Below are 27438 nucleotides of genomic sequence, written 5' to 3' on the forward strand. Positions count from 1 at the left end.
AGCTAATTAAGAGTACGTATTTCTGTATTGGTTGAAGAAGTTTTATTTTTTCCTTTAAGAAATTTCTATGAAATGCAAGCTATTATAATGAGAAAGAATTGTTCCTTTGCCAATTTTAAAGCCTTTGGAGACATTAGTGTATTAACCCCACATGGTATCTGAAGGGAGCATTGAACTGGCAGCCAGAATTCCTGAGTTCTGGTCTTGAAATTGGTATGTGCTACTGATATTATCTTGAGCATATTCATTCATCTGTCCTGGAAGAGATCATGAATGCTAATCAAATATTCCATGTGTTCATCAATATTTGCAAGCATCCCCTGTGGCTATGTTGGGGTCATGTGACAAGTGCAGGACATAAGTCCAAGGGATGTTTGTCTTCCGGTTTGAAGGAGTTAAGTGAACCAGGATAAATTTTCAATAATCTTTGTCATCTGCAAAGCAGCAAACAAAGGTTTTTAAATGGCCAAGTTGCAAGATGGGAGCAAGGAGATCTCTGAGTTGTAAAAAGAAGAGGAAAGCCATTTGTTGATTGCGACATGAAAAAGAAATAAATATTTGCTGTATCAAGCTACATGAATCTGGGGGTTGTTTTGTGCCACAGCATAGCAAATCCTATGTTGACTAGCATCTCTCCAGGAGTCATCATAAACTGAGGGGTTTGGAGACTTCTTAATTCTGTTCCAGTTTGTATTCCTGAAATTGTCTTTGGGCATATGACCTTCATTTTACAAAAGAAAGAACACAGAAGTTTGGAGATAACTGACTAAAGTCACAAAGTAAGTTTGTGGCCATGCTGCACGATGTATTTCTCTGGGACCCTGTAGATTCATATTCCCCAGGTATATTTCTCCACAACCTATGAGATTAACTGTGGGATCATTCAAATTGACCATTAACAAAATGCTGGATTGATTCTCTTCCTGTCTACTAGGTTTTGTTCACTTAGACATGATGTAATTCTGTGATGCAATGGATAATATGGCATTCAACATCCTGACCTTAATACCAGAGACTTATCTATCAGATTATGGAGTCTGATAGTATACATATTATGTCTATTTTCAATTGGGGAAAAATTCTACCTTTGTGTTTAGTTTTGAGGTGGTTATTGAACAAGAACCTATGATAGACCCCAAAGCTATTTTCACAAAACTTGAATTTAGAAATTTAATGCAGGGGTCCCCAACCCTCGGGCCATGGACTGGTACCAGTCCTTGGTCTGTTAGGAACTGGCCACACAGCAGGAGGTGAGTGGCAAGCAAGCAAAGGAAGGTTCATCTGTATTTACAGCTGCTCCTTATCACTGGCAATACCACCTGAGCTCTGCCTCCTGTCAGATCAGAGGCAGCATTAGATCCTCATAGGAGCGTGAACCCTGTTGTGAACTGCACGTATGAGGGATCTAGGTTGCACACTCCTTATGAGAATCTAATGCCTGATGATTGTCACTGTCTCCCATCACCTCTGGATGGGACCATCTAGTTGTAGAAAAATAAGCTCAGGGCTCCCACTGATTCTGCATGAAGGTGAGTTGTATTATTCTTTCTTTATATATTACAATGTAATAATAATAAAGTTCACAATAAATGTAATGCTCTTGAATCATCCCGAAACCATCACCTTAGTCCCAGTCCATGGAAAAGTTGTCTTCCAGGAAATTGATCCCAGGTGCCAATAAGGTTGGGGACTGCTGAATTAATGCATTTGTAACTACCTGGTAGTTTCTTGTCTTTGGCATCCGGGATGGATATAATTGTCCTCCCAATTGTCAAGTGTCAAAATGTAAAATATAGTACACATAAACAAATATTGATGAGGATAAAATGAGTTAATATCTGTAAAGTCCCTAGGACAGAGCCTGGCATAGAATTAACAATATACAGGTGTTTATTAAATAACACAAAGGTGATTATGATGGATCATGAGACACTGTGAGCTAGGATCTAGTTGACATCTCCTTTAATTTTCCTCTTATAGAACCCCAGATACATGTCATCCGATTTCTATTTAACCATATTTTTGTGCTAGGAAATATGATTTTGTAGTACATGGTAAAATATTTTTACTTAGGACCCATCATTATCTCAATTAAAAATAAGAAAACAGGCTAAGAGGAGTTAAGAGGTTTACCCAAGTTTACAAAGCTGTCAGTGTCCTTCACTATCTGCCTAGGAAGTTCATAATCTTTCCTAGGCAGTCTTTTATATCACCGTCTCCATTATTAGTAGGAGTAGCAGTGCCATGTGATTTGAGCATGGTAGCCCACAAGTTCCACTATTAACTTTCTGCAGGGTAGCAATCACTTCAGCCAAGATCTGGAGCTCAAGCAATTTCCCTCTGGGTGAGCAGCATTTATTATTCAAATACACTTATTTAATAAACTTAATTATTACATATTCAACTATTTAATAATCTGTGCTAGCATTTTATCATGGTTTCACATTTGTTTTTTCTCTGACCTTTTTGAAGCTTTTTTCCTAGCGGCTAAGGTGTGTCACACCAACCATCTTAAAGACAAGGCCAGGCACATGGTGAATATTTGTTGATTGTACAGTTGATAAAAGGAGACAAGTTCAAATGAGTCACTTATAGAAGCATTTGGACTTCAACAGATCGTCAAGTGTTTGAAAACTCTTATCACTACCATGTCTTGTTTCGGGGACATTTTGGTTTTCTGCATTAGGAAAACATCAGATACCTCAGTTTGAACACTGTGGAGCTTGCAATTTACTCACACTATTATGTCACTTATGTTCTTGTGATCATTTACTGGAAATTATGTCATTCTACTTCTCTCTGCTTCATAGGTGAATCTTAATTCCAATCCATCCTTCTACATTACTTCTAATAAATCTAATTTTTGCTTTGTTTTTGTTAAGGAGTATCCTGCCACCATTGTACTCTAGACATAATCTCATTCATAGTATCAGAGATACTCCGCAGATTGTGTATTTGCCTTATTTTAAAAAATTGAAGTTTTTTAAAAGACTCTATTTAAAGACTCTAAAGACTATTGTATGCATTGCTATTGTTAACAACTGAAACCATATCATTCTTGCCATTATTTTAAGATAAGACAAATCATTTGTTTCCTGGGATGGAAATGAGCTCCTTTTCTTGTAGGTTTGTGTATTTTTCCAACCCATATATGATTATAAGTTTCTTCCAGTAACCTTCAAAATTCTTTATCTCCTTAGGGTTAATATAGTGAAATAATTATTTGGGAAAATGGAAGGCATAGCTTTGCTTTTGAAGTCTAGCTTTACTACTTGGTACCCACGTAATACTGAACAACATATTTAATCTCCCTGATCCTCATTTTCCTTTTGGGTAAAAGGAGAATAATGTGCATATAGAATAGGGATTAAAGGCATGGACTCTCAAGCTATTTTGCCTAGTTTGAAGCTTCACTGTGCCCCATTTTGCCTATGATATCATTGGCAATTACTTAACTCTTCGTGGTGCAGTTTTCACGGTAAAAAATTAGGGAAGCAATTGGACCTTCTTCGTATGGTGATAGAAATATTTTTATATGTGCTTTTTCTTTCAGATTGTAATGGAGGTTCGAAATAAAGCTTGCTCAAGTCCCTCCTATCAAGTGGCATAGTATTTGTATATAACCTATGCACATCCTCGCATATACCATAAATCATCTCTGGATTACTTATAATAACTGATACAATGTAAATACTGTGTAAATACAGTCAGGTGCTACATAAAAACTTTTCACTCAATAACGCTCCACATATATGATGGTGGTCCCATAAGATAATAATATAGCTAAAAAATTTCTATTCTCTAGTGACCTTGTAGCCATATGCATTATTCACATATTGGTGGTGATGCTGGTATAAACAAACCTACACATACGATTACACACGGTACATAATACTTAGTAATGATAGTAAACGATTATGTTACCGGTTTATGTGTTTAGAGTACTAAACATTTTATGGTTATTTTGAGTGTACTCTTTTTACTTAAAAAAAAAGTTAATTGTAAAACAGCCTCAGGCAGGTCCTTCAGGAGGTATTCCAGAAGAAGGCATTGTTACCATAGGGGATGACAGTTTCATTGGTGTTATTGTCCCTGAAAACCTTCCAGTGAGAAAAGATGTGGAGGTTGAAGAGAGTGACATTGATGATCCTGACCTTGTGCAGGGCTAGGCTAACGCATTTGTTGATGTCTTAGTTTTTAAGAAAAACATTTAAAACATAAAAAATTAAAACCGTAAAACAAGTAAATGAAGAAAGAAAATATTTTTTGTGTGGCTGTAAAATGTGTTTGTGCTTTAAGCTAAGTGTTGATACAAGAGTAAAAAAGCTTAAAAATTAAAAAGTTTGTAACATAAAAAAGTTACAGTAAACTAAGTTTAATTTATTATTGAAGAAAAAATGAATTTAGTGTAGCCTAGGTTCACAGTGTTTACAAAGTCTACAGTACGTACAGAAATGTCCTAGGCCTTCACATTCACTCATCGCTCACTCACTGACTCGCACAGAGTAACTTCTAGGCTTGCATGCTCCATTCATGGTAAGTGCCTGTATTAGGCTGTTCTTGCATTGCTATAAGGAAATATCTGAGACTGAGTAATTTATAAAGAAAAGAGGTTTAAATGGCTCACAATTCTGCAGGCTTTACAGGAATCATGGTGCTGGCATCTGCTCACCTTTGGGTGAAACCTCAGGGAGCTTTCAAGCATGGTGAAAGGTGAAGGGAGAACAGGCATGTCACTTGGCAAAAGCAGGAGCAAGAGACAGCAAGAGAGAGAGAGACGCAGACAGAGAGACAAAGAGACAGAGTGAGTGAGAGGAGGTGCACACACTTTTAAACAACCAGATCTCACAAGAACTCACTCACTATGGCAAAGACAGCACCAAGCCATGAGGGACCTGCCCCCATGACCCAAACTCTTCCCACCAGGCCTCACTTCCAGCACTGGGGATTACAATGCAACATGAGATTTAGATGGGGACAAATATCCAAACTGTATCAGTGCTCTAGAGAGGTGTACCGTTTTTATCTTTTATGCCTTATTTTTAGTGTTCCTTTTCTATGTTTAGATACACAAATCCTTACCATGTGTTGTAATTGCTTATCGTATTCAGTACAGTAACATGCTGCACAGGTGTGTGGCCTATGAGTAACAGGCTATTCCATATGGCCTAGATATGTAGTGGCTACTATCTAAGCTTGTGTTAATACACTCTATGATAATTTCACTGACAGAATCACCTGAGCACACATTTCTTAGAACGTATCTCTGTCTTTAAGCTGTGCATGATTGTAGTTGTTGTACTGCATTGTTTTTAAAATTTGTATCATTTTTACAGCTATATTGTTATTTTTTATGGCTTCATTTTTTTCCAAGTGTTTTTGATCCAGAGTTAGTTGAATTTGTGGATACATAACCTTCTGATAAGGAGGGCCGACTGTATGTCATAGTGCTTTGATTATACTTCAGAGGTCTGTAAACTTTCTATAACAGGTCAGATAGTAAATTTTTAAGACTTTTGGGACACCTATACAACTCTGCCATTGTATAGCAAAAGTCATTATAGATAATGTATAAACAAATTGGCATGATTTTGGTCAATAAAACTGTATTCACAAAAACAGGCTTAGGCTGGCTTTGGCCCATCAGTCATACTTTGCTGACCCCTGATGTGACTGTTGGTTAACACAAATTTGATCCCATCAGGCCATTTTGCCTTTTCTTCCCCAGATTACAGATACTCAGTCTCTGTAGCTCTGAATTTGTACTTTATTTCTCTTGCTCATCTAAAAGCATTCAATTTTCAATTGTTTAACTAACAAGCTTTTTGAGCTGCGTGCCAGAGCAGAGATCAATTTTAGTGTTAATTCGTAGTCGTTAAATAGAATTAGGAATAAATTTTTAGAATCAAATATACTCGTAATAGAACTTTTCTACTTTCATCTCTCTCTCTTGATGGACTAAGGTGAGAATATACATCCTCAACTTCTCCCCATAGGTCTCTAATAGATACCCAAACTTGCAGTATACAAAATCAAACTCCTTATTTTCACCCTCTAATCCATTCCCCCTGCCACCTTCTTCTTCCTTGCAGTTCTTCAGTTCAAAATTTTTAGGTCATCCTTGACCGTTTGCTCTTTGACATTCCTCATGGAATTCAACAGAAACTTTCTCTGGGACTGTCTTCAGCATATACCCAGCTCTGGCTACTTTGCACAACCATTGACACCACCACTGAGTGATGGGGAAGAAACAAAATATTTCCACAAGTAACCTTTTTACTCAGTAACTCAGGATGTTTTTCAATTTGAAAGACGATGAAGCATAAGGCTAAAATTTAAATCATATCAAGATCATTTATTATTAAGATTATTCTATATATAGTATATTTATTGTCCTTTTGAGTAAGTTTTGTTTTGTATTTTCCAACTGGGTTCTGTTGTCTCATGAAATGGCTATTTACTTTGGTGTGTCATGTATTTAGGCCATTTTACTCAACATTGAAAATAATTTTCTTAGTGTCTTTGGCATTTTTGGAACATAAGTCTTTCTTCAAGATGAAATTTTCTTTTCCCCTCCAATATAGGCATTTCTTGTTTTATTACACTTTGCTCTATTGCTTAGCAGATATTGTGGATTATTTTTTTCAAATCGAAAGTTTGTGGTGACCTTCTGTCAAGCAAGTGTAGTGTCATTACTTGTCTTCTTTTTTAAATGTATCTTTTAAGTTCAGGAGTACATGTGCAAGTTTGCTAAGTCAACTTGTGTCACGGGGGTTTGTTGTGCAGATTATTTCATCATCCAGGAATTAAGCCTAGTATCCATTTATTATTTTTGCTGATCCACTCCCTCCTTCCAGCCTACACCCTCCAAAGGACCCAATGAGTGTTGTTCTCCTCTATGTGTCCATGTGTTCTCACCATTTAGCTCCCACTTATAAGTGAGAACATGTGGTATTTGGTATTCTGTTCCTGTGTTATTCGCTAAGGAGAATGGCCTCCAGCTCTATCCATGTTCCTGTGAAGGACATGGTCTCATTCTGTTTTATGGTGTAAATGAACCACATTTTCTTTATCCAGTCTACCATTGATGGGCATTTCGGTCGATTCCATGTCTTTGCTATTGTGAATAGTGCTGCAGTGAACATACATGTGCACGTGTCTTTGTAAGAGAATGACTTATATTCCTTTGGGTATATACCCAGTAACGGGATTGTGGGGTTGAACAATATTTCTGTTTTTAAGCCTTAAAGGAATCATCACACTGTCTTCCATCTGGCTGAACTAATTTACACTTTAATCAATAGTAGTTTTGATTTGCATTTCTTTTTTTTATTATTATTTGAGATGGAGTCTTGCTCTGTCGCCAGGCTGGAGTGCAGTGGCACGATCTCCACTCACTGCAATCTCTGCCTCCCGGGTTCAAATGATTCTCCTACCTCAGCTTCCCGAGTAGCTGGGATTACAGGTGCACACCACCACACCCAGCTAATTTTTGTATTTTTAGTAGAGACGGAGCTTCACTATGTTGGACAGATGGTCTCGATCTCCTGAGCTCATGATCCACCCACCTCTGCCTCCCAAAGTTGAGTTTTTTTCATGATTGCTGACTGCATGTTATATTGTCCTTTGAGAATTGTCTGTTCATGTGCTTTGCCCACTTTTTACTGAGATTTCTTGTTTTGTTTTCTTGTAAATTTGTTTAAGTTCCTTATAGATGCTGGGTGTTAAAAACTATGTTTTGTCAGATGCATAGTTTGTGAAATTTTCTCCCATTCTGTAGGTTTTCTGTTCACCCTGTTGATAGTTTCCTTTGCTGTGCAGAAGCTCTTTAGATTAATTAGGCATCATCTATCAATTTTTGCTTTTGTTGCAATTATTTTGGCATGTTCATCATGCAATCTTTGCACATTCCTGTGTCCAGTAAGGTATTGCCTAGGTTGGCTTCCAGGATTTTTATAGTTTTGGGTTTTACATTTAAGTCTTTAATCCATCTTCAATTAATTTTTGCATATGATTTAAGGACAGGATCCTGTTTCAGTCTTCTGCATATTGCTAGCCAGTTACTCCAACATCATTTATTGAATAGGAAATTTTTTCCCAATGGCTTTTTTTTGTCAGGGTTGTTGAAGATGAGATAGTTGTAGGTTTGTGGCCTTATTTCTGTGCCCTCTATTCTGTCACATTGGTCTAAATGTGTGTTTTTATACTGTACCATGCTGCTTTGGTTACTATAGCCCTGTAGTATAGTTTGAAGTCAGATAACGTTATGCTTCCAGCTTTATTCTTTTTGCTTAGGATTGCTCTGGCTATTTGAGCTCTTTTTTGGTTCCATATAAATGTTAAAATAGTTTTTGCTGGTTCTTTTAAGAACATCAATGGTAGTTTAATAGAAATAGGATTGCATCTATAAATTGCTTTGGGCAGTATGGCCATTTAAACGATACTGATTCTTCCTGTCCATGAGCATGGAAGGCTATTTCATTTGTTTGTGTCATCTCTGATTTCTTTCAACAGTGTTTTGTAGTTCTCATAGAGATCCTTCACTTCCCTGGTTAGCTGTATTCCTAGATATTTTATTCTTTTTGTGGCAGATGTGAATGGGATTATGTTTCTGATTTGGCTCTCCGCTTGCCTGTTGTTGGTGCATAGAAATGTTAATGCTTTTTGCACATTGATTTTGTATCCTGAGACTTTGCTAAAGTTGTTTATCAGCTTAAGGAGTATTTGTGCCGAGAATAGGGGGCTTTTTAGATGTAGGAGTATGTCGTCTGAAAACAGGGATAGTTTGATTTCCTCTCTTCCTATTTAGATGCACTTATTTCTTTGTTCTGCATGATTACCCTGGCTGGACTTCTAATATTATGTTGGATAGGAATGATGAGAGAGGACATCCTTGCCTTCTGCCAGTTTTCAAGGGGAATGCTTCCAGCTTTTGCCTATTCAGTATGATGTTTAATATGGGTTTGTCATAGATGTTTCTTATTATTTTGAAGTATATTACTTTAATACGTAGTTTATTGAGAGTTTTTAACACGAAGGGGTGTTAAATTTTACCGAAAGCCTTTTCTGCATCTATTGGGATAATCATGTGGTTTCTGTCTTTAGTTCTATTTACGTGATGAATCATATATATTGATCTATTTATGTTGAAAAACCTTGCATCCTAAGGATAAAGCTTACTGGATCATGGAGGATGAGCTTTTTGATGTGCTGCTATATTTGGTTTGCCGGTATTTTATAGAGGATTTTTGCATTGATGTTCATCAAGGTTATTGGCCTGAAGTTCATCAAGGTTATTAGCCTGAAGTTTTCTTTTTTGTTTCCGTCTGTCAGGTTTTGGTATCAGGATGGTGCTGGCCTCGTAGAATGAGTTAGGGAGGAGTTCCTCCTCCTCATTTTTTTGGAATAGTTTCAGCAGGAATGGTACCAGCTCTTCTTTGTACATCTAGTAGAATTCAGCTGTGAATCTGTCTGGTTCTGAGCTTCTTTTGGTTGGTAGGTTATTTATTACTGATTCAATTTCAGAGCTCATTATCGGTCTGTTCAGAGATTCAGTTTCTTGCTGGTTCAGTGTTGGGCGGATGTATGTGTCCAGGAGTTTATCTGTTTCTTCTAGGTTTTCTAGTTTATTTCCATAGAGGTGTTCATAACGTTCTCTGATGGTTGTTTGTATTTCTGTGAGGTCAGTGATAATATCCCCTTGTTGTTTCTGATTGTGTTTATTTGAATCTTCTCTCTTTTCTTTATTAGTCTAGTTAGCAGTCTATTTTATTGATTTTTTTAAGCCCCTGGATTAATTGATCTTTCCAATGGTTTTTCAGGTGTCTATGTCCTTCAGTTCAGCTCTGATTTTGGTTATTTCTTGTCTTCTGCCAGCTTTGGGGTTTGTTTGCTCTTGTTCCTCTAGTTGTTTTATTTGTGATATTAGGTTGTTAACTTAAAATCTTTCTTACTTTTTGATGTGGGCATTTAGTGCTATAAAATTCCCTCTTAACACTGCCTTAGCTGTGTCCCAGAGATTCTGATATGTTCTATCTTTGTTCTCAATGGTTTCAAAAATTTTTTGATTTATGCCTTAATTTCATTATTTACCCCAAAGTCATTCAGAAGCAGGCTATTCAATTTCCATGTAATTGTATGGTTTTGAGTGAATTTCTTAGTCTTGTTTTCTAATTTGAGTGCACTGTGGTTCAAGAGATTGTTATGATTTCAGTTCTTTTGTATTATTTAAGGAGTGTTTTCTTTCCAATTATGTGATCATTAGAGGCTGTGCCATGTGGCAAGGAGAAGAATGTCTATTTTGTTGTTTTAGATGGAGAGTTCTGTAGATGTTTATCAGGTCCATCTCATCCAGTGCTGAAGTCAGGTCTGAATATCTTTGTGAATTTTCAGTCTTGATGATCTGTCTAATATCGTCAGTGGGGTGTTAAAGTCTCCCACTATTATTGTGTGGGAGTCTAATTCTCTTTGAAGGTGTCTAAGAACTTGCTTTATCAATCTGGGTGCTGCTGTGTTGGGTGCATGATGTTCCCTCAGTCTTTGAAATTGCTGACCTTTGGATTATTTTCTTTTTCTTTTATTATATTTTATGACCTTGAGGGTTTGATTGTGGTGTAGGGTGGATTCTGCCAACTTGCTTCATTTCTGGAAGATCCTAGGGGGCCAGTGGTCAGCTCCCAACCACTGGACTGTATGCTATCTTTGGGGGACTTGTATTGGGCCCTGACTTTGTTCTCCGGCTCCTTGAGGTTAGGAATCCACTGCGCGGGAGGGGCTGAGGAGTCCCTAGATCAGTGGTCACTACACTTCAATGAGTGGTGTCAGCCAAAGCATTTCAAAGTGTGGGGACAGCGGGGTTCATCCTCCTTTGCGAATGCACACAGCAGCAGTAGCAACAGCTGTGGCAGAGTACTAGCGGGTATTGGGGTGCCTGCCTCCCTGTGGATGTTTACCACGGCGGCAAAGGCAGTGCAGCTGGGGAGGGGGTGGGGCCCCTGCTGGTGACTGTGTGCAGGGTCCTGCTGGAGGTGGTATTGGCTCGGGGACAGGGTGCCTGCAGGCACAGGTCTAGGTGCCTTTTCTGTGCCCCGCAAGCAGGAGCCATCCCTCAGGGCAGGGGAGAATTCTGCTGTTCTTTGTTCAGTGTTAGTGCAAGGTCAGGGAGCTGGCAGGGGCAGGGATGGCTGGCTCTGTGCCTGCAAATGTTCCATCTGCAATGGTGGTCCGTGGGGGGAGGTGGGGTGGTCTGTACTCCCATGTGCTGGCAGGGCAAGGAAAGCAAAATCTGCTCTCACAGATGTGAGCCAGCAAAGTAATGTGAGGAGTTGCCTTGGGCCTGGGAGAATTTACAGTATGTGGGTGGGAGAGTTTGTGGGCTGGTGTGTGTCTGTAGGGGCCACCCCATTGGAACTCTCCACCAGTCAGACATGGCCCGCCAGCACAGAAGCTATGCTGTGAGTCCCCAGGGCAATCGAGACTGCTCTGCCAGGAGGCATGGCCAGGCTGGGGCCCTGAAAGAGGGCAGCAAGCCAAGGGGTGCTCAAGTCGTACTTGTTCTGTCTGATGGTCAAGGCTGCCTTGCAGAGTTCAGGTCTGACAGTTCCTCTAGGGCTAAAGTCTCCTAAAGGAGCAAGTCAAGTCTAGGGGGTGACTGTCCTTGGCTATGCTATGTTATAGATGCTCTCGCATCAAACTCTCTGGGTTCCACATCAGCTGTCTTGTTGCCCCTACCACTTCTCTAAGCAGCTCTCCCTGCCAACTCAAATGCCCATGATGGTCGAGGGATCTCCTCCTGCTGGAGTCCCAGAGCCCTGCGGTGAGGGTGGGTTGCTCCTTGCCAGTTCAACTCATCCATTTCCCTGGAGCCATTGTGAGCCAAGAATGAGTCCTGCCGCATGGGAGCTCCGTGCAAGGTTCCCAGTTTTCTTCCCCTTCAGCTTAGCTTCTGTGTCTTCCCTCCACTCTTGGTGCCTTCGCTCTGCGGATCTGTTAGGAACAGATCTGTCTCAGTCCCTAGGTGGGAGCTGTTTCGCCTGGCTGTGTCTAGTCAGCCATCCTACACTCCCTCCTTTCTTGGCATTATTTTTCTAACAACATGTGCTTACTTTGTGTCTCTGTGCCACATTGTGGTGATTTCCTCAATATTTCAAACCTTTTTATTGTTATTATATCTGCTATGGTGGTCTTTGATAAGTGATCTTTGATATTACTATTGGAATTGTTTTGGGGCACCATGAACCTCCTGCATGTAAGAGGGCAAACTTAATTGATAAATGTTCTGATTGCTTCATAGCCTAGTCGTTCCCTTATCTCTTTCCCTTTCTTTGCTCTTCTCTATTCCCTGAGACACAACAATATTGAAATTAGGGCAATTGATAACCCTACAATCACTTCCAGGTGTTTGAGTGAAAGGAAGAGTCACACATCTCTCACTTAAAGAGCTAGATTAAGCTAGATTAATCTTAACAAGGAAGGCATGTCAAAAGCCATGACAGACTGAAAGCTAGGTCTCTTGCACCAAACAGTGTGCCAAGTTGTGAGTGCAAAGAAAAAGTTCTTAAAGGAAGTTAAAAGTGATACTCCAGTGACCCCAGTAATGATAAAGTGAAACAGATTTATTGCTGATATGGAAGAACTTTAGTAGTCTGGATAGATCAAAGCAGGCACAACATTCCCTTAAACCAAAGTCTAATCTAGAACAAGGCCCCAACTCTTCAACTTTTTGAAGAACGAGAGAAATGAGAAATCTTCAGAAAAAAAGTTGAAAGCTGGCAGAGAGTGATTCCTGAGGTTTAAGGAAAGAAACCACCTTTATAAGATAAAAGTGCAAGGTGAAGCAGCAAGTGCTAATAGAGAAGCTGCAGTAACTTATCCAAGAGATCTAGCTAAGAGCATTGATGAAGGTGGCTACATTAAACAACAGATTTTGAATGTAGATGAAACAGTCTTCTATTGGAAGAAGATGACATCTAGGATGTTTATATCTAGAGAGGAGAAGTCAATACCCAGCTTCAAAGTTTCAAAGGACAGGCTGACCCTCTTGGTAAGGACTAATGCAGTTGGTAACTTTAAGTTGAAGCCAATGCTCATTGACCATTCTGAAAAGTCTTAGTGACATTAAGAATTATGCTAAATCCACTCTGCCTGTGCTCTATAAATGAAACAACAAAACCTGGATGACAGCGCATCTGTTTACAGCATGGTTTACTGAATGTTAAGCCCACTGTTGAGACCCACTGCTCACGCACACAGAAAAGATTCCATTTAAAATATTTCTACTCATTGACAATACACCTGGTCACCCAAGAGCTCTGATGGAGATGTATGAGGAAATTAATGGTATTTTCATGGCTGCTAACACAACATCCTTTCTGTAGCCCATGGATCAAAGAGTAATTTCAAATTTCAAATTTTGTTACATAAGAAATATATTTTACAATGCTATAGTTGGCATATATCATGATTCCTCTGATGAATCTGGGCAAAGTAAATTGAAAACCTTCTGGAAAGGATTCACTCTTCTAGATGCCACTAAAAACATTCATAATTCATGGTAGGAAGTCAAAATATCAACATAGCAGGAGTTTGGGAGAAGTTGATTCCAATCCTCATGGATGACTTGAAGGGGTTCAAAACTTTGGTGGAGGAAATAACTGCAGATATGGTAGAAGTAGCAAGAAAACTGGAATTAGAAGTGGAACATGAAGCTGTGGCAGAATTGCACAATTTCATGATAAATTTGAATGAATAAGGTGTTGCTTCTTGTGAATGCAAAGAAAGTCATTTTTGAGATGAAATCTGCTCCTGGTAAAGATGCTGTGAACATTACTGAAATGACATCAAAAGATTTAAAATATGACATAAACTTAGTTGATAAAGTAGCAGCAGAGTTTAAGAGGATTGATTCTCATTTTGGAAGAACTTTTACTGTGGGTATAATGTTATCAAACAACATTGAATGTTACAGAGAAATCTGTCATGAAGAGAAGAGTCAATCTAAGTGGCAAACTTCACGGTCTTATTTTAGGAATTTGCCACAGACACCTCAACCTTTGGCAACCACCAGCCTGTTCAGTGAGCAGCCATCGACGTTGAGGCCCCCTGAGGAGGTCCCAGGCTGCAGCAGGGGTTCAGCTGGTGGAAAAGTGGGAGAGAAGAGTCAGGGGACAGTTGGGAAGTGTGATGATATGGGGAAAGAGGGATGGAGTGGAAGCCAGAACCCATTGCTTCCAGTATCGATCTTTTTCACTAGCAAAAAGGTTATAACTTGTTAAAGCCTCATGTGATTGTTAGAATATGTTAGCAATAAAATATTTTTAATTAAAGCATGAGCATTTTTTTAAGATATAATGCTATTGCACACTTAATAGACTACAGCATACTGTAAACATAACTTTTTTGTGCTCTGGGAAACCAAAACATTCATGGAACTTGCTTTATTGTGATATTTGCTTTATTGCAATTGTCTGATACCAAATTGACAATATCTCTGAGGTATGCCTGTATTTTATCTTTATTTGTGATAAGTTCTTACACATTTGATAAAACAAGTTATTTATATTGAAATGCATTTGATCGTATCTCTTATTTAAGAAGAAAATTTGGAATTTTCCGTGAAAAAGCCTGCTGAAGTAATCACCCTCTGCAATTTATAAATATTAGAAACATTGGTCAAGTTTTAGAATATTTTATTGACTATTAAATGTTATGTGACTGTGTTAAATTATTATATATTATTTGCATAGTGTGAAAGCTTACTTTTGCTTCATGAATTATTTTAAATGGAAAAAATTCTCAGTTATACTTGGAAGAGAAAAATCACATGTCCATTTTGGAGTGCATTTTAAATTGTGCTACAAAGAATGACAAAACACTGCAGTAAATGTGACGTTTGAAATTTTATAAGGAGTATGATATAAATATCACTTTTTAATAGTATTTATAAAAGTGGAGCCATGATACATTCTGGCTATAATAACCATAACAATATTCCATATTTTTAATAATATGAACGTTTTTAAAAATATTTTTCCATAGTTCTTAGAACAACTTTAGAATTCCTCAAGTACTTGTTTACATTTAGGTGTTCTGGTATTTCCTGTTTACATTTACCCTTTGCGAAAGGACAAAATCAAGACTATGATACCCTTTTCTCAGCACACCTGTCTCGTGTTGGATCTGTCTTCTCCTGGAAATGCTTCTTATTTGTTAGTGTGGCAGCGATGATAACAGCACCCCCAGACACCCTGGTAAATCGCTTCTCTCGAGCGCTTTGTTGTGGTCTTCGTTGAGTTCTGAGTGAGGTGTGAAATCTGAGAAGACAGAATTTGTTTTCATTCTTCAGTAAGTAAGTTAGCATGTGGTTGTGCCTAGCGGAGTATCTGGCACTTAGCAGGCCAGTTAAATAAACCTGGATTTAAAACCAGACTTCACAAAATTTGCTGGGAATCTTTTTTTTTTTTTTATACTTTAAGTTTTAGGGTACATGTGCACATTGTGCAGGTTAGTTACATATGTATACATGTGCCATGCTGGTGTGCTGCACCCATTAACTAGTCATTTAGCATTAGGTATATCTCCTAAAGCTATCCCTCCCCCCTCCCCCCACCCCACAACAGTCCCCAGAGTGTGATGTTCCCCTTCCTGTGTCCATGTGTTCTCATTGTTCAATTCCCATCTGTGAGTGAGAACATGCAGTGTTTGGTTTTTTGTCCTTGCGATAGTTTACTGAGAATGATGATTTCCAATTTCATCCATGTCCCTACAAAGGACATGAACTTCTCATTTCTTATGGCTGCATAGTATTCCATGGTGTATATGTGCCACATTTTCTTAATCCAGTCTATCATTGTTGGACATTTGGGTTGGTTCCAAGTCTTTGCTATTGTGAATAGTGCTGCAATAAACATACGTGTGCATGTGTCTTTATAGCAGCATGATTTATAGTCCTTTGGGTATATACCCAGTAATGGGATGGCTGGCTCAAATGGTATTTCTAGTTCTAGATCCCTGAGGAATCGCCACACTGACTTCCACAATGGTTGAACTAGTTTACAGACCCACCAACAGTGTAAAAGTGTTCCTATTTCTCCACATCCTGTCCAGCACCTGTTGTTTCCTGACTTTTTAATGATTGCCATTCTAACTGGTGTGAGATGGTATCTCATTGTGGTTTTGATTTGCATTTCTCTGATGGCCAGTGATGATGAGCATTTTTTCATGTGTGTTTTGGCTGCATAAATGTCTTCTTTTGAGAAGTCTCTGTTCATATCCTTTGCCCACTTTTTGATGGGGTTGTTTGTTTTCTTCTTGTAAATTTGTTTGAGTTCATTGTAGATTCTGGATATTAGCCCTTTGTCAGATGAGTGGGTTGCGGAAATTTTCTCCCATTTTGTAGGTTGCCTGTTCACTCTGATGGTAGTTTCTTTTGCTGTGCAGAAGCTCTTGAGTTTAATTAGATCCCATTTGTCAATTTTGGCTTTTGTTGCCATTGCTTTTGGTGTTTTAGACATGAAGTCCTTGCCCATGCCTATGTCCTGAATGGTAATGCCTAGGTTTTCTTCTAGGGTTTTTATGGTTTTAGGTCTAACGTTTAAGTCTTTAATCCATCTTGAATTGATTTTTGTATAAGATGTCAGGAAGGGATCCAGTTTCAGCTTTCTACATATGGCTAGCCAGTTTTCCCAGCACCATTTATTAAATAGGGAATCCTTTCCCCATTGCTTGTTTTTCTCAGGTTTGTCAAAGATCAGATAGTTGTATATATGCGGTATTATTTCTGAGGGCTCTGTTCTGTTCCATTGCTCTATATCTCTGTTTTGGTACCAGTACCATGCTGTTTTGGTTACTGTAGCCTTGTAGTATAGTTCGAAGTCAGGTAGTGTGATGCCTCCAGCTTTGTTCTTTTGGCTCAGGATTGACTTGGCAATGCAGGCTCTTTTTTGGTTCCATATGAACTTTAAAGTAGTTTTTTCCAATTCTGTGAAGAAAGTCATTGATAGCTTGATGGGGATGGCATTGAATCTATAAATTACCTTGGGCAGTATGGCCATTTTCACGATATTGATTCTTCCTACCCATGAGCATGGAATGTTCTTCCATTTGTTTGTATCCTCTTTTATTTCATTGAGCAGTGGTTTGTAGTTCTCCTTGAAGAGGTCCTTCATGTCCCTTGTAAGTTGGATTCCTAGGTATTTTATTCTCTTTGAAGCAATTGTGAATGGGAGTTCACTCATGATTTGGCTCTCTGTTTGTCTGTTGTTGGTGTATAAGAATGCTTGTGATTTTTGTACATTGATTTTGTATCCTGAGACTTTGCTGAAGTTGCTTATCAGCTTAAGGAGATTTTGGGCTGAGACAATGGGGTTTTCTAGATATACAATCATGTCATCTGCAAACAGGGACAATTTGACTTTCTCTTTTCCTAATTGAATACCCTTTATTTCCTTCTGCCTAATTGCCCTGGCCAGAACTTCCAACACTATGTTGAATAGGAGTGGTGAGAGAGGGCATCCCTGTCTTGTGCCAGTTTTCAAAGGGAATGCTTCCAGTTTTTGCCCATTCAGTATGATATTGGCTGTGGGTTTGTCATAGATAGCTCTTATTATTTTGAGATACGTCCCATCAATACCTAATTTATTGAGAGTTTTTAGCATGAAGGGTTGTTGAACTTTGTCAAAGGCCTTTTCTGCATCTATTGAGATAATCATGTGGTTTTTGTCTTTGGTTCTGTTTATATGCTGGATTACATTTGTTGATTTGCGTATATTGAACCAGCCTTGCATCCCAGGGATGAAGCCCACTTGATCATGGTGGATAAGCTTTTTGATGTGCTGCTTGATTTGGTTTGCCAGTATTTTATTGAGGATGTTTGCATCAATGTTCATCAAGGATATTGGTCTAAAATTCTCTTTTTTGGTTGTGTCTCTGCCCGGCTTTGGTATCAGGATGATGCTGGCCTCATAAAATGAGTTAGGGAGGATTTCCTCTTTTTCTATTGATTGGAATAGTTTCAGAAGGAATGGTACCAGTTCCTCCTTGTACCTCTGGTAGAATTCGGCTGTGAATCTATCTGGTCCTGGACTCTTTTTGGTTGGTAAAATATTGATTATTGCCACAATTTCAGATCCTGTTATTGGTCTATTCAGAGATTCAACTTCTTCCTGGTTTAGTCTTGGGAGAGTGTATGTGTCGTGGAATTTATCCATTTCTTCTAGATTTTCTAGTTTATTTGCATAGAGGTGTTTGTAGTATTCTCTGATGTTAGTTTGTATTTCTGTGGGATCGGTGGTGATATCCCCTTTATCATTTTTTATTACATCTATTTGATTCTTCTCTCTTTTTTTCTTTATTAGTCTCGCTAGCGGTCTATCAATTTTGTTGATCTTATGCTCTCAGTTTTCTTGTGCATAAAATGGGAATAATAACTGCCTTCTGGAATTGTAGCGGGAAATAAATACAATTGTAGCTCTCGGGTGCTAAGCACAGGGCTGGGACCTAGTAAGTGCTCAGTAACTGCTCATTACTGTTTTTATTATTTTGCTTCCTTTTTTTTTTCCTTCACTGTTGTCTTTTTATTTTCTATTTTAAGGATATTGGCTTAGTAAAAGAAACTAAAATACATCTGCATATAAATTAAATAAATGCCTCATTTTTAAACATTCTGTGAGTGTCTATGTATAGCTGGTACCTTAATTGTAGTTGTTCAATAAATGATTTATCTTACTTTGGGAACTTTCTTAAAAAGCTTAAATCCCTCAATGTTAATAATAGTGAAAATCTTATGTTTGAAAAAATGCTTTTGAAAAACATATATTGAGTTACCCTTTTAAAGAAATATACTTAATATTGATATGAGTAATTTTTTAAAAGTAATCAAAGCTTTAGAGAGTAAGAGAAGAAATAAAAAAAACAAAAACATTATGACAGTGTTTATATCCCTACTTATTAAATTCAACATGGAAAACAAGGAAGTAGAAAGTACTTTGTAAAATACCTAAAATGCCTGAATATAAGAAGTATTTGGATATTATAGATAACATTTTTCTATACTATAATGTCACCTCAAATAGTGTACACACACAGTTATGAGGATATGATAGTCACTTAGAGGATTCATGCTGGGATTGAATACTAGGACCACACATTTTAGGAAATTTTAAGCAGAAATGCTTTAGAAGAAATAGTCTTTATTTATTTATTTTTTTAAAAGAGCTTTTAAATTACTGAGTTCAAATACCGAAGAAGGCCTAAGTTTGAATTCATGGCGTATTGCTATAATGCACTATTAGACTAATCCTTCATTTTCTTGTCAATTAAAGACTTATCTTTATTCACTGATTCACTTATCAGTAATTCGCTCGGTATTTTAAAGCTGGCTGTTAAAAATCCCTTTGTTTATGGCAATAAGGCACCATTCATTTTGTGAACTTTATAAAATCAACCTCTGCCAATTTTGCTCTTTGAGAATAGCTCTAAAGATGTGTTCCCACAGTAATTACTGATTCCAGAGATGTTCATTAAAGAATGAAGTCAGAGGCAAGTGTTTGAAACAATTGTATCCCACCAAAGCCAGCTTTACTGCGCACCTTCCCAGAATCTACAGTTTCTCCACGTTTAAGAAAATCACTGAACAACTTCATACAAAATTTGTACTTTTGAGTGCTTTTACCTGCAGTAGCATTAAAGATGAGCATTATTTTTTACATATTTGTATTGAAATCAGATGCAGGGAAAGATGGAGGGAAAGCTAGGATGCTTTGAATGTGGGCCCAGTTGTCCGTCATATAGCTTCTGTGAATAGTATGGGTCAATCTTGTGTTCCTGCTCTATGTTGCCCACTTACCCACAGTGACCAGGGTGAGAAAAGAAAAGGAGGGGAGAAACTTCAGTGAAGCCAGCCAAATCTTAGCAGAGAAAAAATAAATAAATTAATTAATAAATAATAAATAAATAAATAAAATAAATGGTTGTGGAGTTGAATATTTCTTTTAAAGTGGATTTGTTATTGCAGAAGAGTAGGAAGAAAAGTTTAATTCTTTTATTAGCTTATTATCAGAACCTGAAATGCTGGAGTGTGTTTTAGGTACTGCATAGCTATCCTGCAATTACAGCCCAACCTCCCACTGAGCCATAATGGGCGAAGGAAGAGAGAAAATTCACAGTGAGAGAGCAGGGAGAGAGAGATTTTGCATATCTGCCTGTCAGTGACAGATCTGAATGATAAATGCCTTACAGAAATGAAGTTACATTTATTTTTATTGCATGAAAATATATAACAGACAAAGGAAGGAAGTCAGAAAATGGGATTAGGTATATTTTCTAAATCTTTAGGTGTTAAACAGACTAGAGACCAGTCACTTGTAAATGAACACATTCCTTGTTTGGATGCAAACAACCCAGCCAAATTAGTTTCCTAAGTGCTTGGAAACAGCTTTCTGTTTTTGGCTTCCAGACCTGAGTTCTTTCATTCATACTATTTTTTTTTTCTTTTTGTTCAATCCTTATTAATCACCAATATTTCAAATACTTTGTAAATATAGATTGGTTTCATTAGAATTAATGTATTTGGGGGACAACAGGTTGAATGAATGATTTTATTTTAAAATTCCAAGATCCTGCCTGATACCTGGAGTATAATACTGAGCATCCTGAGGAGAAATGTTGCAATAGCAGGCTTTTGTGAACCATATCCCAAGAACTGCAGATCCTTGCACTGTGGTGACTGGGAACATTTACTCAGGATTCAGGCTGCTAGCATTTGAACACTGAGAGATTGTGGAATCTCTGTAGGCCTCAGCTTCTTCATCTGTAAAATGGAAAAGCTAATAATACCTACTTCAACATTTTTGTTTATTTTTTGACAGAGTCTGGCTGTGTTGCCCAGGCTGGAGTGCAGTGGCATGATCTTGACTCACTGCAACCTCCACCCCTCAGGTTCAAGCAATTCTCCTGCCTCAGCCTCCCTGCGTAGCTGCGACTGCAGGGGTGAGCCACCACAACTAGCTAATTTTTGTCTTTTTAGTAGAGATGGGGTTTTATCATGTTGGCCAGGCTGGTCTCGAACTTCTGACCTCAAGTGATCTGCCTGCCTCGGCCTCCCAAAGTGTTGGGATTACAGGAGTGAGCCACTGCACCGGGCCAACATTTTTGTTTTCATAAAGGTAGATTAAATGAGATTTCCTATAAACAACTGTGAGATCATTGCCTGGTGCATAGTAAGTGCTCAATAAATGTTAGCAATTAATATTACATACTGATGACTGGAGCACCTTTTTAAAAAAGTTATGCTTATTCCTAAATAAAAAATAATTCACATACCTATTACCAAAAATTCAGAAAAATAGAAGTATAGATATAAACCCTATTTAGAAAATAAGAATCCAGTGTTATCTTCCTACCTGACTGTATCTATCCACTATCAGTACAGCTATCAGATGCCTTTATTAACATGATCCCATTCAGGCTGGATGTGGTGGCTCACACCTGTAATGCCTCTCTTTGGGGTGCTGAGGCAGAGCAGATTGCTTGAGCTCAGGAGTTCAACAACAGCCTGGCCAACATAGAGAAACCTCATCTCTACAAAAAAATACAAAAATGAGCCAGGCGTGGTGGCATGTGCCTGTAGTCCCAGCTACTTGCGGGCAAGAGGATCGCTTGAACCCGGGAGGTGGAGGTTGCAGTGAGCTGAGATCACACCACTGCACTCCAGCATGGATGACAGAGCAAGACCCTGTCTCAAAAAAATAAATAAATACATAAATAAAATGAAATAAAGAAAAAAGAAAATTCCTATTAAAAAACACTTACTGTGTTTATTATAAGTTAATTATTTACTGTCAGTTCATAGCCATCTTTCCATCAATAAATATAGATGTACCAACTGATGTTAGTGTCTTCATCATGCTCCATGCTCCATAGTGGTCCATAATTTAAGTAGTCACCCCTGGCATCTTAAATATTTTTTGTAAATATAGATAATAAAAATGCCTTCAGTCAGCACATTCTTGTTTGCTGTCCCTGGAGTGTTTGGATGACCATTAAAAATGGCAGAAGGCTGACTTGGTTTTTAGGCCTGAATTACAGCCCTGCCATCTACAAGCTGTGTGACTGTGAGCAAGTTACATAACCTTACTGTATCACAAGTATTTTTTTTCTCATTTATAAAATGATGATAATAAGAGTATCTACCTGACATGATTGCTGAGCAGAGAAAGATGTTAAGACACATAAAGCTTTGGAGACTGGTTTCTGGTCTATGATTTTTACTCAGGAAGTATTAGCTTGAGGCTATGTAAAATCTTGGCATTTCTCCCAAATCATCAAAGGTAAATTATGTTATTCCTTTGAATTAGCTAAATTGTATTGCTATAAAAATTTACTTGCAATCTTAACATTTCACTGCAATATGTATGCATACTTTGGGATGTTTACATGTGAAAATGCACATTATCCTACACACTTCAATTCTCAAACCATGTTGGTTAGAGAAGAGATTAATAGTTATTTCTAGACACACTATACACAGAACAATTTGGAGAAAAATCACCATTGGACAGTAGCAACTAGTTTAATATTTAGCGTCTTTTATTTTCTCTTTTAACATTTCCAAGGAATAGGGGACGCTCTTGTCAATGACTTTTTTTTTTTTTTTTGAGACTGAGTATCACTCTGTCACCCAGGCTAGAGTGCAATGGTGCTATCTTAGCTTACTGCAACCTCTGCCTCCTGGGTTCCAGCGATTCTCCTGCCTCAGCCTCCTGAGTAGCTGGGATTACAGGCATGCACCACCATACCCTGCTAATTTTTGTGTTTTTAGTAGAGAAGGGGTTTCACCATGTTGGTCTGGCTGGTCTCGAACTCATGACCTCATAATCCGCCTGTCTTGCCCTCCCAAAGTGCTGCGATTACAGGCATGAGCCACGGCACCTGGCCAATGACTAAGGTTTATTACACCACCTGGATAGATGCAGGGCTAGGGGCATGAAGACAGGAAGGTACTCCCACTTTTCAAGGACAGAATGTGGGGCGGGTGGTAAAATCTGAAGAGATCCTGAAAAATTGTCCTCCTTTAGGTGTTGTGATGTATTGCTTCTGCAATGGCCATCCAATCTTAAATACCTAAGTCTAGATATGGCATCCTTATTATGTAATTCTGGAACAAAAGTTACCCTAATAAAGAGCTTCAAACCCGCTAGGACCCACTCAAAATAGGGTAATAATACTCCAAGACATTCAGAAATTTCCTCTGTTCCCAGTGGGCTAGTCAGGACAGGGCAGTGAGAGCCCTCAGGCTCGCTCCCCTGGCCTCAGCAGCTCCATTCACTTCCCCCAAAAGGGTCCTAAATAAATTTAAATTTCTCTATGTACCTCGACATGAAATAGTTGGAAAGCACACTCTTAAATGCCACTTTACTGACTGTACTGGCTAAAACAATGAGCTATGTACGTATGAAAAAGAATGTTCATGTGTTTTCTTTGTCAATTACATTAATTTATACCGTTGCTAGTGTTTCTAAAAGAGACTAATAGTTCCCTCAAATACATTTAATGACCCAGTTTGAGAAATACTGTTATAGAAATTAACACTAGTAATAATTTTGTGCTCATATGATTACACATACAAATATAAATTCTTGCAACTTAAACTCCATAGAAAAACTTGGATGTAACCTGGCTATGTGGATGAAAAACTGCTAATGTTAATATGTCTTTTAGCAGATGATCAAAATAAAAACAATACGATCTAATAATTCCCATAAACATCTGAAATCCTCTAAAAACATGTCTATGTAGACCATAAGGTAATATTATTCTAAAGCAATGATTCCCAGAATGTGCTTCCAGGGCAGTAGATTTGTATCATCTAGAAACTTATGGAAAGCTAATTCTTGTGACCCACTCCAGATTTACTGAAACAGAAGATGTGGAGGATGGGACCCAGTCAACTGTAGTTTAAGAAGCTCTTCAGGTGATTCTGATGTGCTCCAGTTTGCAAACCACATAATGAGGCTGAGTCCTTTTCAGTCATTCCACACCAAATGAGCACTGTTGTATGTTTACCTTAGGAAACATATCCTCAATTGAGTGGGGCTGCTGATATTTCAATTCCTTTTAAAGAGTTTGTCTCAGAGCCAATCTGTAACAAAAGAGAAATTCAGTTTCATTATTTTATAGTCAAATCTCATTAAGTAGTTGCTGAGATGTTTGTATGAAACTCAGATTTGACTTTGCCCTGCACTGTGAACAAAGACGATGAAACATTTTCACATTTGGAATGATTAGTCATCAGGAGATGCAGTCACAAAATTTTATTGAAAGCCTACTATTTATTCAAAAGCCTTTGATAGACTGCTTTTGGAACTTCTGCGACATTCTCCACCATAATATTGTTTAGCCTCTAACTCTCCCTAAATTGCCTTTGGTCAGAAAAGTTAACGTGGTTACTGCTTTGTTTATTTGACTTTCCTACCTCCTGATTCAGAGTAGAGTTAGCTTTGGAAGGAGACTAAGAGTCAAGTGCTTGCCTGAGTAAAACCTATTTTTGGCCAAGAGAACTCAAAACCAAAACCTTATATATATCCACCTTATTGCCCCAGCTAACTTGGCTACTAATTTCTCTGCTACTATGAAATTCTCTTTCCAATTCCTAATTCATAGTCAAGTCTCATCTTGTTCCAGAGCAATTATGGTGGTTGGGAAGCCCAAGATGAGAAGGGTAACACAGGAACAAGGGAGCTGAATCCTAACAGTCAATCCTGCTTGTTCCTACTATCTCATACCTTACCAGCATTTCATCCTGAGGACTTAACTACCAACTTCAAGCTAGCCCATGTCTCATCTTGTGGTTCATCATGTCTCATCATCATTTTGTGGCAAACTGTCCAGGATGACCCCCATTTTTTGCAAAAAAAGAAGACACAGAGGGGGAATAATCTTGGTTTTTCTCCAAACCCTAGATGTATCTCATATCTGCGTTTCCTGAAGTTTTCTCTCTAGTACTCTTGTGGCCTGAGGCTTTTTCCAGAATCCAAGGGAGTGGGAAGAAAAAATGAGGGAAAGTCATGGCCCCTGAAGAAAGAGGGATGCTCAGTAAAGTCCAACAGATAGAGCACCAGCCAGGGATGTGGTGGGCGGAGCCAAGGACATTAAGCTAAAAGAATATGAAACTTAAATCTATTGCCATGTCCCAGGGAAAAGTGTTGATGAAATTTCAATGAACAAAGCTTACTGTTATTTATCACTTTGTATGTACCTTTACTTTTTTACACAAATGAGATCATATCACATATTTCTTTTGAAACTGCTTCTTTTTATTTAAAAATTTATGACAGGCTGGGCCCAGTGGGTCATGCCTGTAATCCCAGCACTGTGGGAGCCTGAGGTGAGCGGGTCATCTGAGGTCGAGAGTTCAAGACCAGCCTGACCAGCATGGTATAACCACGTCTCTATTAAAAATACAAAAATTAGCCAGACATGGTAATGCGTGCCTGTAGTCCCAGCTACTCGGGAGGCTGATGCAGGAGAATCCCTTGAACCCGAGAGGTGGAGGTCTCAGTAAGCCAAGATCACGGGACTGCACTCCAGCCTGGGAGACAGAGGGAGACTCTGTCAAACAAACAAAAAAAAAAAAAAAAAAAAGGAGACAAATTTTTTTAGGTCACAAACCTTCTTCTTCTTCTTCTTCTTCTTCTTCTTCTTCTTCTTCTTCTTCTTCTTCTTCTTCTTCTTCTTCTTCTTTCCTCTTTCTTACTTCTTTCTTCTTCTTCCTCCTCTCCTCCTCCTCCTCTTCCTCTTCTTCTTTTCCTTCTTCTTCCTTCTTTCCTCCTCCTCCTCCTCCTTCTTCTCCTTCTTCTCCTTTCTTACTATATCTTTTTCTAAGTCTTCACAGTATAGGTTGAGCATCCGTTATCCAAAATACTAGGGACCAGCAGTGTTTTGGATTTTCGATTTTGGAATATTTGCCTATGCACAATGAGCTATCTTCCAGATGGAACCCAAGTATAAGCACAAATTTCATTTATGTTTCTTATGCACCTTATATACATAGCCTAAGGTTAATTTTATCCAATATTTTAAATAATTTTGTTCATTAAACAAAGTTTGTGTCAAGTACTTACATGCGGAATTTTCTTTTTTTTCAGATCTTTCTTTTTTTTAAATTTTATTATTATTTTACTTCAAGTTTTAGGGTACATGTGCACAATATGCAGGTTTGTTACATATGTATACATGTGCCATGTTGGTGTGCTGCACCCATTAACTCGTCATTTAGCATTAGGTATATCTCCTAATGCTATCCCTCCCCACTCCCTCCACCCCACAACAGGCCCCGGTGTGTGATGTTCCCCTTCCTGTGTCCATGTGTTCTCATTGTTCAATTCCCACCTATGAGTGAGAACGGAATTTTCTACCTGCGGCATTGTGTCAGTGCTCAAAATTTCAAATTTTGGAGCATTTCAGATGTGGAATTTTCAGATTAGGGATGTTCATCCTGTATTCTCTTGTTGTATAAGATACCTATAAAAAACATCTTCTATACTTATTGCTTTCATTGTTTTTGACCAGACTCTTTTAAATGTTTTCCCATGAGTACTTAGAATAAAACCCTAAAATACCAGCATGAGCATTTGCACTGTTTTATTTGTTAATTTTAATATTTATTTATAACAATGATACTTTAAAATTTTTCAAAACCAAAACTATATACAAATATATACTGAGATGTTCCCTTTCCACCATTTTTATTTATTTATTTATTGAGACAGATTCTCACTCTGTCTCCCAGGCTTGAGTGCAATGGCGCGATCTCTCTGCCTCTCGGGTTCAAGTGATTCTCCTGCCTCAGACTCTGGAGTAGCTGGGATTACAGGTATGCACCACCGTGCCCAGCTAATTTTTGTATTTTTAGTAGAGATGGGGTTTCACATGTTGGCCAGGCTGGTCTCGAACTTCTGACCTCAGATGATCCACCCACCTTGGCCTCCCAGAATGCTTGGATTACAGGTGCCCGGCCAATTCATTTTTTCTCTGTAAAATTAATGCTACTCTGATGGCCCCTAATTCTGACTAAACTCCTTTCAGAATCTAGGATTATTAATCATCTTATTTTTTTTCTGAATTATAATAAAGTAGATCATAATCTGGGCATCTCAAAAGCCATTTCTCATCCTATAATTCTGAAAAATATTGTTTAGTTGATGCCAGACAATTCCTGGTAATTCTTTGGAAAAAGTTAATATGTGGGACAATATAATTGTCAAAAATAAACCTGGGATTTTTCTTCCATGATCTTCCATAGGTAGCAAAGAAGAATTAGTGCAATTTAAATGTAGGCATGTTTCTGAAATTTAGGTTGTTCACCCATGGATACATAGTCTTACTAAATATCTTATTCCATATTATAACATTAAAGGGATTTATAAAGATTGAATATTATAA

The sequence above is a fragment of the Pan paniscus genome, chromosome 22 (genome assembly GCF_029289425.2).
Source record: "Pan paniscus chromosome 22, NHGRI_mPanPan1-v2.0_pri, whole genome shotgun sequence".
NCBI lineage: Eukaryota > Metazoa > Chordata > Mammalia > Primates > Hominidae > Pan > Pan paniscus.